This window comes from Cervus canadensis, chromosome 22, assembly GCF_019320065.1.
Source record: "Cervus canadensis isolate Bull #8, Minnesota chromosome 22, ASM1932006v1, whole genome shotgun sequence".
NCBI classification, from domain to species: domain Eukaryota; kingdom Metazoa; phylum Chordata; class Mammalia; order Artiodactyla; family Cervidae; genus Cervus; species Cervus canadensis.
In genome coordinates this window covers 10521292-10534889 of record NC_057407.1, presented here as the reverse complement: position 1 = coordinate 10534889, position 13598 = coordinate 10521292, and the positions used below count along the sequence as shown (strand labels likewise).

General features: G+C 43.4%; 1 protein-coding gene across 2 annotated transcripts in view; it reads left to right on the top strand.

The window, feature by feature from the left end:
- IFRD2 (interferon related developmental regulator 2) overlaps nt 1-13598 on the top strand; it is a 28621-nt gene that overhangs the window by 495 nt on the left and 14528 nt on the right. The window lies entirely within an intron of this gene.

Sequence of the window (13598 nt, the reverse complement as noted above, 5' to 3'; positions counted from 1 at the left end):
GGCCACGTGTGCGCCTGACTGGCGTGTGCTGCCCGCGCGCCCGAGCCCTCGCTCCGACTCGCACCTGCTCCGCACCTGCCGGCCTTGGTTGCTTTCTCATTGCCTCCCTACCCAAGCTGTCCGCTGTTCTGGACAAACTGGCCAGACGGAGCTGGAAGCCTGTCCGCTCTCCAAACCCTGATCCTTCCCCAGACCGGACTAGGAAATTGGTGGGAGACCTGGCTTATCCTGGAGTACTGGGAGATAGGGTGATGGGGAAACTGCAAAATTTGGGGCCTTGACTGCCCGGCCCTAGAAGGCAGATGAGCGTCCTGGGGCCCGAGGCAGTCCTGAGAGGCGCTTATCAGGTCGACCAGGAGGTGCAGCATATGTCCTGATACAGTAAACACGTTTGTGTTTACTCAGCAGCGATGGGGTGCCTTTTAGGCATGGCTGACACCTGGCCACCATTTTAATGGGGCTTGGATGAGGGTGTTACCGAATCACACTTGGATTCACTTGCCTGGGAGCAATAAAGCCAGTCTACTGATGAAACCGCAGAAATGCGGGGCGCGGGGGTGGGGGTGCGGAGGCGGGGGTGAGGCTCTGAGGAGCGCTGGTTCTTTATGTATCAGAGCACAGAGAATTCAGCAGGAGTTGAAAGTGATAAATAAAAAGTGACTTTTTAGAATAGGACACTTGAGAGGCCTACAAGTGGGTGGGTGAGAAGGTGCTGCCCCAAGAACTTGGTGGGTATAGTTTTATAATCAAAGGAAGAGTGGGGAGAGCAAGAAGACCACCTTCTTCCTCATTCTTGAGGAGATGTCATGCTTCCATCATCAGTTCCTTCTGCACATGGGATAGGGGAGTTTTCTGGCCCCTACAAGGTCAAATCAGGACTGTCATGGCGCAATAGGAATGTGCAAAAAGGCAGTAACCATATACTGAAATATGATAAGTCATTTCAGGTTTTAGTGTAATGTCACTCTTTCCTTAAACTTTTTCTTTTAGTGCACTCAGGGAGCATGTCCTAGGAATCATTGGGCTGGATGTAGATTTCCTTCTACCATTAAAACAATGGTTGTTTGGGGGCATGCCTCCTGCTTCTGTTTCATGATTTTATGATTAAGCAAACCTACTTGCTTTCTTTTTTTAAAGGTGCTTTCTTGAATGATGATTAACTTAAAGCAGTCTCCCATAGTTTTTTCTTTAACTATTTAATCACCTACTTTTGGTCTTTTTACTGTCCCTGTCATTCCCTGCCTCCAGGTGTTTATCCCTTATGCTTAAAGGGGGTTAAGGGCCAACAAACTTAACTGCTTTCTGCTGAGATGGGATGTAGGCCTCCCTGGGGAAGAAGTGTAAGACCTGACTGAGTCTGCCTTCTCTTTTGGGAGAACTGTAATGCTAACTCTGGCTGTGTGTGTGTTAGTCACTCAGTCATTTCCGACTCTTTGTGAACCCATGGACTGTAGCCCACTGGGCTCCTCTGTCCATGGAATTCTCCAGAATACTGGAGCGGGTTGCCATTTCCTCCTCCAGAGGATCTTCCCGAGCCAGTGATTGAACCAGGGTCTCCTGCATTGCAGGCAGACTCTTTACTGACTGAGTACTATTCTGTTAGCCCTTGTGGGTGTTAAACATCAGAGAATGAGTTTATAGAAGATACAAATGAAAAGAATCAAAGCAATAGACATTAGAAGAGTTATTAAAAGAGATTGTAGCCACAGTTTTGGAGACCCAAACCATATTTTCCAAGCAGTTTCCATATCTGGAGAGGGTTACTTGAAGCCTCACTTGTTTGCTTTTGGCTAGGCCCGGAGCCTTAATGTTTTATACTTCAAAGTCTTTTAGTTATAGATTTAGTCTTGTTATTTAAAAGAAAAAAAATTTGTTCACATCATTTAGTGATAAGGGTGGCTTCCTTGTCCTTCGAGAAACAGAGTGGCCCCTAATTTAGTTAATAAGTCCCATCTATTAAAGGGAGAGGACAATCCGGCACAGACAGAAAGGAATGTAGAAATGACTGGCCACTGATGTTGCACAAAAAGGGTTGCAGGAAAGTATACCCGTGTCTCTTTACTGACACTCCCACTACATATTTCTTATGATTGTTAAGGCTTTCAGTCTTTAGGTTAAGACTGAGAGGGTTGCCCTGGTGCTTATGAGAGATTTTATCAAGTGGCTCACCACATCAATGACCGCCTGAAGCTTGAGGCTCACCACGAGTTATGTAGGTGGTATCTCTACCTATAGCCACTTTTGGTCTTGGGCTCCCTCAGCCTTTTGATTATAAAACCATCAAAAGCTTATGGGTCCCTGTCCCTTTCTGGCATCTGGGGCTTTCCCTCTGCCAAAGCTCTGATTGTTCTCAAAGTGGACTGAGCCCCTTCTTTCCGTCAGTGCCCCGTCTGACCACCCAGGGTTCACTGGTTTTGTCTGGGTGTCCATGAGCCTTACGGTTTACCACGGCCAGTTTGGCCTGGAAAGGCCAGCCTCGCCTTCAGTGGTTTTTCAATGGACAAAGCCACTGCCAGCGTTTGGGCCTTTTGTATATTTCTTTGGGTGCCTTTGGTCTCTTAGTTTATATTCCTATGATTGAAAACTGAATAAACCAACTGGAGCAAGTCACTTACAGGGGTCTGAGGACTGGTAGTTGGCGTTTTGAATCCTGCACTGATGTCTCGGGTGGACTGGGCTATGAAATGCATAGCCTGAACGGCCTGTGCCTGGAGGAGGGAGGGATCCACATTCATATACTTCTTATTCATTTATCTGGCTCTGCCTGGTCTTAGTTGAGACACCTGGAATCTTTAGTTGCAGCATGCAAACTCTTAGTTGTGGCATTTGGGATCTAGTTCCCCGACCAGGGATTGAACTCACATTCCCTTCATTGGAAGTGCGGAGTCCTAAACGGTTGACCACCAGGGGAGTCCCTGTTTGCAGACTTTTTCATGATGGCCCTTCTGACTGGTGTGAGGTGATACCTTGCTGTAGTTTTAATTTACATTTGTCTAAAAATTAGTGATGTTGAGCATCTTTTCATGTGCTTTTTAGTCATTAGTATGTCTTCTTAGAGAAATGTCTATTTAGATATTCTGTTTTGTTTTTTTTTTTAAACATAGAACTGTATGAGCTGTTTGTATATTTTGGAGATTAATCCCTTCTCGGTCGCTTTGTTTGCAGATATTTTCTCCTATTCTGTGGGTTGTCTTTTTGTTTTGTTTATGGTTTCCTTTGTTGTGCAGAAGCTTTTAAGTTTATTTAGGTCCCATTTTTAAATTTTTTAAATCTTCATTATTCTAGGAGGTAGATCAAAGAAGATACTGCTGTGATTTATGTTAAGGAGTGTTTGCCCTATGTTTTCCTCTAGGAGTTTTATAGAGTCTGGCCTTACATTTAGGTCTTTAATCCATTTTGAGTTTATTTTTGTGTATGGTGTTAGTGAGTGAAAGTTGTGTCTAACTCTGCGACCCCATGGATATACAGTTCGTGGAATTCTCCAGGCCAGAATACTGGAGTGGGTAACCATTCCCTTCTACAAGGGGTCTTCCCAACCCAGGGATCAAACCCAGGTCTCCCACATTGCAGGTAGATTCTTTACCAGTTGGACCACCAGGGAAGCATGTATGGTGTTAGAGGATGTTCTAATTTCATTCTTCTACATTGTAACTGTCCAGTTTTCCCAGCACACCACTTACTGAAGAGACTGCCTTTTCTCCATTGTATATTCTCGCTTCCTTTGTCATAGATTAATTGACCATAGGTGCATGGGTTTATTTCTGGGTCCACTGATCTGTATGTCTGGTTTTGTGCCAGTACCCTGCTGTTTTGATTACTGTAGCTGTATAGTTTAGTCTGAAGTCAGGGTGCCTGATTCCTCCAGCTCTGGTTTTCTTCTCAGGATTGCTTGGCTATTTGAGGTCTTCTGTGTTTCTATATAAATCTAAACATTTTGTTGTTGTTCTAGTTTTGTAAGAAATGCCACTGGTAATTTGATAGGGATTGCACTGAACCTGTAGATTGCATTGGGTAGTAGAGTCATGTTTTGACAATATTGACTCTTCCAGTCCAAGAGCATGGTGTATCTTTCCATCCGTTTGTGTCATCCACAATTCTTTCACCAGTATTTTCAGAGTATAATTCTTTTATCTCCTTAGGTAGGCTTATTCCTAGGTGTTTTACTCTTTTTGATGTGATGGCAAATGGGGATTATTTCCTTGGTTTCTTTCTTTAAAAAATATTTATTTGGCTGCACCAGGTCTTAGTTATGGCATGTGAGATCTCTGATCTCTATTGTGGCAAGCAGAATCTTTTCATTGCAGCATGTGGAATCTAGTTCCCTGAACAGGGATTGAACCCAGGCCCCCTGCATTGGGAGTGTGGAGTCCTAGCCATTGAAGGCAGGGAAGTTCCCTGTTTTCCTTGATTTCTCTCTGATTTCTTGTTGTTAGTTATAGAAATTCAGGTGATTTCTATATTAATTTTGCATCCAGCAAATTTGCCACATTCATTGGTGAGCTCTAGTAATTTTCTGATAGCATCTTTAGGATTTTCTGTGTACAGTATCACGTCATCTGCAGACAGTGACAGTTTTTCTTCCTTTCCAATTTGGATTCCTTTTCTTTCTTTCTTTTCTCTGACTGTCATACTTAGGACTTGAGAACTATGTTGAATAAAAGTGGCAAGAGTAAACATCCTTGTGTTCTTTCTAATCTTAGAGGAAATGTTTTCAGCTTTTCACCATTGAGAATGATGCTAGCTATGAGTTTGTCGTGTATGGCCTCTATTATGTTGAAGTAAGGTCCCTCTGTGCCCACTTTCTGGAGAGTTTTTATATAAATGGATATTGAATTTTGTCAAAAGCTTTTTTTTTTTTTGAACTGTTGTTGGAGAAGACTCTTGGAGTCCCTTGGACAGCAAGGAAATTGAACCAGTCCATCCTAAGGGAAAAGAAAGAAAGAAAGTGAAGTCGATCAGTCATGTCCATTCTTTGCGGCCCCATGCACTGTAGCCTACCAGGCTCCTCCATCCATGGGATTTCTCCAGGCAAGAGTACTGGAGTGGGTTGCCATTTCCTTCTCCATGTCAAAAGCTTTTTCTTCATCAATTGAGATGATTATATGGTTTTTATTCTTCAGTTTGTTAATGTGGTGTATCACACTGATTGATTTGACTATATTGAAGAATCTTGGCATCCCTAGGATAAATCCCACTTGATCCTGGTGCATGAGCCCTTTAATGTATTGTTGGTTTCAGTCTGCTGGTATTTTGTTGAGGACTTTTGCATCTATGTTCATCAGTGATATTGACCTGTATTTGTATGTGTCTGTTTTGGTATTAGGGTGATGGTGGCCTTGTAGAATGAGTTCAGGAGTGTTCCTTCATCTGGAATTTGGGGGCATATTTTCAGAAATATAGGTGTTAACTCTTCTCTACATGTTTGGTAAAAGTCACCTATGAAGCCGCCTGGTCCTCAGCTTTTGTCTGTTGGAAGTTTTCTCATCACAGTGTCGCATTCATTGTGATTGGTCTGTTCATATTTTCTATTTCTTCCTGGTTCAGTCTTGAAAGCTATACATTTCTAAGAATTCGTACATTTCTCTTTTTAAATTAAAACTTTTTAAAGTGTTTGTTTGTTTACGTTTGCACCCTGTGGCTTGCATGATCTTAATTCCCTGACCAGGGATTGAACTTGGGCCACTCTGCGCAGTGGAAGCGCAGAGTCCTAACCACTAGACCGCCAGGGAAGGCCCAGAATTTGTCTTTTCTTTTAGGTTGTCCATTTTATTGGCATAAAGTTGTTTGTAGTAGTCTCTTATGACCCTTTGTATTGATATTTCTGTGGTGTCCATTCTCACTTCTTTTTCTTCTCTGATTTAATTTTTTTATTATTATTTATGTATAGGCTGTGCTGCCTGGGCTTTTCTCTGTTGGCAGTGCACAGACTTCTCACTGCAGTGGCTTCTCTTGCTGTTGAGCACTGGCTCTAGGGCGTGCTGGCTTCAGAATCTGTGGAGTGAGAGCTCAACAGTTTCAGTTCACCTGCTCTAGAGCACAGACTCAGTAGTTGTGGCACGCGGACGTAGTTGCTCCACCACGTGTGGGATCTTTCCAGATCAGGGATCGAACCTGTGTCTCCTGCACTGGCAGGTGGATTCTTTACCACTGAGCCACCAGGGAAGCCCGCTAATTTTATTGATTTGAGTGCACTCTCTTTTTTTTTTCCTTGATGAGTCTAGCTAAAGGTTTATCAATATTGTGTATCTTTTCAAAGGACAAGCTTTTACTTTCATTCATCTTTTCTATGATTTTCTTTGTCTCTATTTCATTCATTCCTGTTCTTATGTTTATAATTTCTTCTACTAATTTTGGATTTTGTCTGTCTTCTCTAGTTGCTTTAGGTATAAGTTCACCTTGCTTCTTTGATATTTTGTCTGGTTTCCTGAGGTAACATTGCATCCCTGTAAAGTTGCCTTTTAGAACTGCTTTTGTGGCATCCCATAGGTTTTGGATTTGGTGTTTTCTTTGCCATTTCTCTCTCAGTTCAGTTCAGTCGCTCAGTCGTGTCCAGCTCTTTTCTACCCCATGGACTGCAGCACACCCGGCCTCCCTGTCATTCAGCATCTCCTGGAGCTTGCTCAAACTCATGTCCATTGAGTCAGTGATGTCATCCAACCATCTCCTCCTCTGTCGTTCCCCCTCTCCTCCCGCCCTCAATCATCAGGGTCTTTTCAAATGAGTCAGTTCTTTGCATCAGGTGGCCAAAGTATTGGAGCTTCAGCTTCAGCATCAGTCCTTCCAATGAATATTCAGGACTGATTTCCTTTAGGATGGACTGGTTTGATCTCCTTACAGTCCAAGGGACTCTCAAGAGTCTTCTCCAACACCACAGTTCAAAAGCATTTCTCTCTAGGTATGTTTTTTCAATTCCTCGTTGATTTTTTTCAGTGATCCACTGAATATATATATTCTTATTTGAATTTTTTTCCCATATAGGTTTTGAGAGAGTGTTGACTAGAGTTACCTGTGCTGTCCATCAGGTCCTTGTTGATAATCTGTTTTACATACATTGATGTATATGTGTTCATCCCAACCTGCAAATTTATCCCTCCCTCCCATCCCTCCATTTGGTAATCATAAATTTCTTTTCTTTTATATATATATATATATATATATATATATATATAGGCTCTGGACTGCAGATTCTGGCATCTCAGTTCCATGACCAGGGATCCAATCTAAGACCTTGACAGTGAAACCTGAGTCCTAACCCTGTACTGCAGGGGAATTTCCCATAAATTTCTTTTCTAAGTCTGTGAGCCTGTGTCTGTCTTATAAATTAGTTCATTTGTATCAATTGTTAGATTCCGCATATAAGCAATATCATAGGATGTTTTTGGATCTCTACTGATTTTCTTGAATCACTGTAATCATCTCTAGGTCCTTGTTGCTGAAAATTGCATTATTTCATTCTTTTTTTTTTTTTTTTTTGGCTGATATATCATTGTATATATATACCATATCTTCTTTATTCATCTATCAAGGGACATTTTGGAGACTTCTGTGTCCTGGCTGTTGTGAATAGCCAGGCTGCAATAAATGTTGGGGTGCATGTATGTTTAGGAATTATAGTTTTCTGAGGATATCCACTGGGAAAAGCATTTCCAAATCCTATGGTTGGTGTATTTTTCATTTTTTCAGGAATCTCCCTCCTCTTTTCCCAATTGGCTGTGCCCCTTTACGTTCCCGCCAACAGTGTAGGAGGGTTCCCCTTTCTCTACACAGTACTTATTATTCGTAGACTTTTGGAGGCTGGTCATTCTGCCCGGTGGGAGGTGATACCTGTGGTCCTTTTGATTTGCATTTCTCTACTAATAAGCTATGCTGAGCAAGTTTTCAAGTGCTTTTCTTTCTTTCTTTCTTTCTTTTTTTTTAACAGCGAGAGTGAAATATTCATCTTGAAATTGACTTCGTGAAAGTCCACCCTCTGAATTTTTTTCTGATTACCTCCCCAGGGATATTTCTTACGGGCAAGTGCCACTTACTTACAGTGCCCCAGCCCTTGTGATGATTAAGTACCCAGAAAATGAAAGTGACTCAATCCTGTCCAACTCTTTGCGACCCCATGGAGTATACAGTCCATGGAATTCTCCAGGCCAGAATACTGGAGTGGGTAACCTTTCCCTTCTCCAGGGGATCTTCCCAATCCAGGGACTGAACCCAGGTCTCCCGCATTGCGGGCCGTTACCAGTTGAGCCACACAGGGAAGCCCAAGAATACTGGAGTGGGTAGCCTATCCCTTCTCCAGTGGATCATCCTGACCCAGGAATCGAACCGGGGTGTCTTGCATTTCAGGCGGATTCTTTACCAACTGAGCTATGAGGGAAGCCCCGAGTGTCCAGAAGCAAGGGTTTTAAAGCTGTAGTTCTGAGAAGTGGCCACAAGGCGGAAGGATTTTTTTCGTGCCCAACACTGGGTCTTCTGGCCGCCAGAGCCTTAGCAAAGAGGCCTGTTCTTGGCTTATAACTGAGTGGAATGTGCCAGATCAAACAGTCAAGGGCTTGTGGCTCTTGTTCCCCGTTACCCTTCTCACCCCCGGACAAACACCAACGCTTGTAACGCGGCAGCGCTCAGGGTGCGGTCATAGAGGACAGGGTTGACTCGAAGGAAGTAGGCTGGAGGTGGGAAGCCCACCCCCCGGAGACCTGCACACAAGGTGACTCTCCCTCGCTCTTCCAGCCCAGAGGGTGCCCCACCCTTCGGTTGCCCTAGTTTTGGTTTTGCTGCTGGAGGGCCCGCCTGGATGTGGACAGCGTGGTCCCATTCAGAGGGGATCAGACACCGCAAATCCAAGGGGGGTTCTTGTGCAGGCACGTGCTCCCTCAGCCCCAGGGCTGCTCTGGCGCCCAGGGAATTAACACCTGCCTAGGTCCCCCTGGTCTGAAGGGAATATAGTAGGCATTTCTGTTTCTTTTTTAATTGGAGTTTTATTTTATGTTGGAGTAGGGTTGATTTGCAACGTTGTTACAACTTAGGTGTACAACACCTAAGTTGTGTTTGTTTTTTAGGTGTGCAGTTTCAGGTATATGTGATTCAGTTCTGCATATACATGTACCTATTCTTTCTTGGATTATTTTCCCGTATCAGGTTTGACCGAGTATTTAGTAGAAGTTCCTGGGCTCCACAGTAAGGCATTGTTGATCACATATTGTGTATATGTTTTGTGTTTATGTTTATCTTAACCTCCAAATTTCTCTCCCCTACCCCACCTGATTCTTTTGGTAAACATATATTTGTTTGCCAAGTCCTTGAGTCTGTTTCTGTGTTTTTAAATTAGTTCATTTGTATCAGTTATGAGTGTCCACCTATAAGAGATATCATAGGACGTTTTTGTTCCTTGTCTCCATTACACTTCTCGGTATGATCATTTCTACCTCCAGCTGTGTTGTTGCCAGTGGCATTATTTCATTCTTTTTTATGCCTGAGGAATATTGCATTGTCTATATGGACACCATGTTTATTTCTTCATTCACCTGTTGATGGATGTGGAGCAGACTTCTGTGTTCTTGCTGCTGCAAATAGAGTGGTAACGAATGTTGTGGTGCATGTGTGTTTAGGAATTATGATTTCTGAGGACAAAGGAATGCCTGGGAGGGGCACTTTGGAATTCTGTGGTTGGTCTGTTTTTTTGTATTTTCAGGAATCTCCCTGCTGCTCTGCATATTGGCTGTGCTGCTTTGTATTTCTGCTGACGGTGTAGGCATGTTCTCTTATTTCCATGCCAGGTTCAATATTTACTGTTTGGAGACTTTTGGAGGACGGCCACATTCCCTGGTGGGAGGTGATACATCGTGGTCCTTTTGATTTGCATTTCTCAAATAGTGGTGCTCAGCAAGTTTTCATGTGGTTTTCTTTCTTTCTTTTTTTTTTTTAAATTAAAAATTTTGTTTGTTAATTTTCAACACCAAAAACATTTTGTATTGGGAAATAGCCAATTAATGGGGCTTCCCTGATAGCTCAGCTGGTAAAGAATCCGCCTGCAGTGCAGGATACCTCAGTTTAATTCCTGGGTCGGGAAGATCCGCCGGAGAAGGGATAGACTCCCCGCTCCAGTATTCTGGCCTAGAGAATTCCATGGACTGTGTAGTCCATGGGGTGGCAAAGAGTTGCACACAATGGAGGGACTTGAACTTTCACTTTCACTTACAGCCGATTAACAATGTTGCGATAGTGTCAGGTGATCAGTGAAGGGACTGGGGCATAAATGTATCCATTCTCCCCCAGACCCCCTCTCACCCAGGCTGGCATGTAACAATAACATGGAACATAGTTCTCTGTGCTATACAATAAGTCCTTGTTGGTTATACTTTTTTTTTGTTATCCATTTTTAAAAAATAATTTTATTTATTTTAATATAGTTGATATACAGTATTGTTTTTGAGTTCTACACCAACCTGATTCAGTTCTACATATACCTGTACCTGTATTTTCTCGGGTATTTTACCCACAAAGGTCATTACAGGTTGAGTTGCGTGTCTTCTGCTATTTCATACATCCTTGCTGATTATGTGTTTTACATACACACACACACACACGTGTATTTACTATGTATTTATGTGTTGTGTTCTGTCAGTCTCAGCCTTCTAATTTATTCTTCTCCCATCCCCAACTGTTCCCTTTAATAAATTTAAGTTCCTTTTTTTAGTCATTCTTCTCTTTTGTTAGTACACTAGTTCATTTGTATCAGGGTTTTGATTCCACCATTAAGTGATATCAGTGATACTTGTTTTTCTCTGTCTGACTCTCTCTACCTGGTGTAGTCATCTCTTTGTGTATCCGGCTGCCACAAATGGCGTGGTTTCATTCTGTTTTCTAGCTGAGTAGTCGTTCATGGGGTATGTGTTGCATCTCTTTTTCTTCCTTTTATCGATGGATGTACTTTTGTTTTTTTTGTTTTTTTTTTTTTTTGGATGTACTTTTGGGTGGTTTCCACGGATTTCCTATTGTGAATAGTGGAACACGGAACTTTGGGCACAGGACTATTTTTGAAGGATGGTTTTTTCTCTGTTATTGTCCCAGGACTGAGATATCCAGGGCTTGTGATAGCACTTTGTTTTGTTTTAGAAATAACTTCCATAGTGTTCTCTATTTCAAAGTGGCCACTGACAGCATATTTGCCCCAACAGTGCAGTAGGGACCCTTTTCTGCCCAGCCTCTCTTGCATTTTTTTTTTCTCTCTTGCATTTATTTTTTCTCTCTTGCATTTATTGTGTAGACTTTTTGATACCTGGTATGGGGGTTACAGATTTGTCATTTTGATTTGCATTTTACTATCACTGGAGATACTGAACAACTTACCATTTGACTTTTTGTTTCCTGTAAATAGGAGTGTAGTAACACTTAGCTCTTGCCATTCATTTCTTGAGAGTGAGCCCCATTTTCAAGTTGATTTCCTTGACCTACCAGAAGACACTCCTTGAGGGCAGGCATCGCTCACAGCCCTGCAGTCCTTGTGAATGGTAACTACCTGCCCTTTGTCTGGGCTTCAAACTTGATGTTACAAGAAGAGCCCACGAGGTGGCAGCACTTTCCCCCACCCACCCTGCTGTTTCCAGCCAGCAAACCTTTCATCAGCTCAGGGAAAGCCGTTTTCCGGGGTGGTCCATCCGAGTGCAAAGTGCCCGAAGGGAGAGCCAAGGGTTTGTGACTCATCCCCACGTCTGTCCTGCTCTCCAGGCTCCGCTCTCCCCTCCCACTCTGGAGACACATCTCAGGCCCTGCAGTGGTGTTTGCTGAGGGTGCTGCTGTTTGGAGGTGGGGCGACCCAAAGGAATCAATGCTTAAGTGGGTTCCCCAGGAGCGGGAGCCATGGAGACAGGGAGGCTTTTCAAAGCTCTTACTACTTAGTGACTACAGCATCCTTCATGCACTAGGCTTGCCTTAGCTGATAGAGGGCCAGCCTGCCTTACAAGGCTGTGGTCCCCTCCAGAGGGTCGTAGGCTGCACAGGTGCAGTTCAGTCGCTCAGTCGTGTCCGACTCTTTGCAACCCCATGAACTGCAGCACGCCAGGCCTCCCTGTCCATCACCAACTCCTGGAGTCCACCCAAACCCATGTCCATTGAGTCGCTGATGCCATCCAACCATCTCATCCTCTATCGTTCCCTTCTCCTCCTGCCCTCAATCATTCCCGGCATCAGGGTCTTTTCTAATGAGTCAGCTCTTCGCAACAGGTGGCCGAAGTATTGGAGTTTCAGCTTCAGTATCAGTCCTTCCAATGAATATTCAGGACTGATTTCCTTTAGGATGGACTGGTTGGATCTCCTTACAGTCCAAGGGACTCTCAAGAGTCTTCTCCAACACCACAGGTACAAGGGAGCCTGATTTGCTGGCCCAGGCTCCATAGCTCTCTCAGAGTTAGCCCAGGACAGCTTGGGACCCAGGCCTGCAGGGGCTCTGTGGGTGTGACACCAGTCCAGGAGACATAGTCCTCCTCGAATAGAATAGGCAGTCCAGCCTCTGTGTTTTGTTTTTTTTTTAATTTCCATTTTGTTTTGCAATATAGTTGGTCTAGAATATTGTTTTTGAGTTCTTCACAAACCTGATTCAGTTCTACATATACCTGTACCTGTACTTTCCTCAGGTGCTTTACCTACAAAGGTCATTACAGTGTTGAGGAGAGTGTCTTGTGCCATTTCATTCATCCACGCTGATTCTTGTTTTATATAGATGTTTATTTACTACTATGTATCAACAGACTGGTTCCAAATAGGAAAAGGAGTATGTCAAGCTGTATGTTGTCACCGTGCTTAGATGGATGGATGAAGCACAAGCTGGAATCAAGACTGCCGGGAGAAATGTCAATAACTTCAGATACACAGATGACACCACCCTTATGGCAGAAAGTGAAGAACTAAAGAGCCTCTTGATGAAAGTGAAAGAAGAAAGTGAAAAAGTTGGCTTAAAGCTCAACATTCAGAAAACTAAGATCATGGCATCTGGTCCCATCACTTCATGGCAAATAGATGGGGAAACAGTGCAGACAATGGCAGACTTTATTTTTGGGGAGCTCCAAAATCACTGCAGATGGTGACTGCAGCCATGAAATTAAAAGATGCTTACTCCTTGGAAGGAAAGTTATGACCAATCTAGACAGCATGTTAAAAAGCAGAGGAAAAAAAAAAAAAAAAAGCAGAGGCAATACTTTGCCAACAAAGGTCCATCTAGTCAAAGCTACGGTTTTACCAGTAGTCATGTATGGATGTGAGAGTTGGAATATAAAGAAAGCTGAGCGCCGAAGAATTGATGCTTTTGAACTGTGGTGTTGGAGAAGACTCTTGAGAGTCCCTTGGACTGCAAGGAGATCCAACCAGTCCATCCTAAAGGAGATCAGTCCTGGTTGTTCTTTGGAAGGACTGATGTTCAAGCTGAAACTCCAATACTTTGGCCACCTGATGCGGAGAGCTGACTCATTTGAAAAGACCCTGATGTTGGGAAAGATTGAAGGAGGGAGGAGAAGGGGAGGACAGAAAATGAGATGGCATCACTGACTCAATGGACATGAGTTTGAGTAAACTCTGGGAGTTGGTGATGGACAGGGAGGCCTGGCATGCTGCGA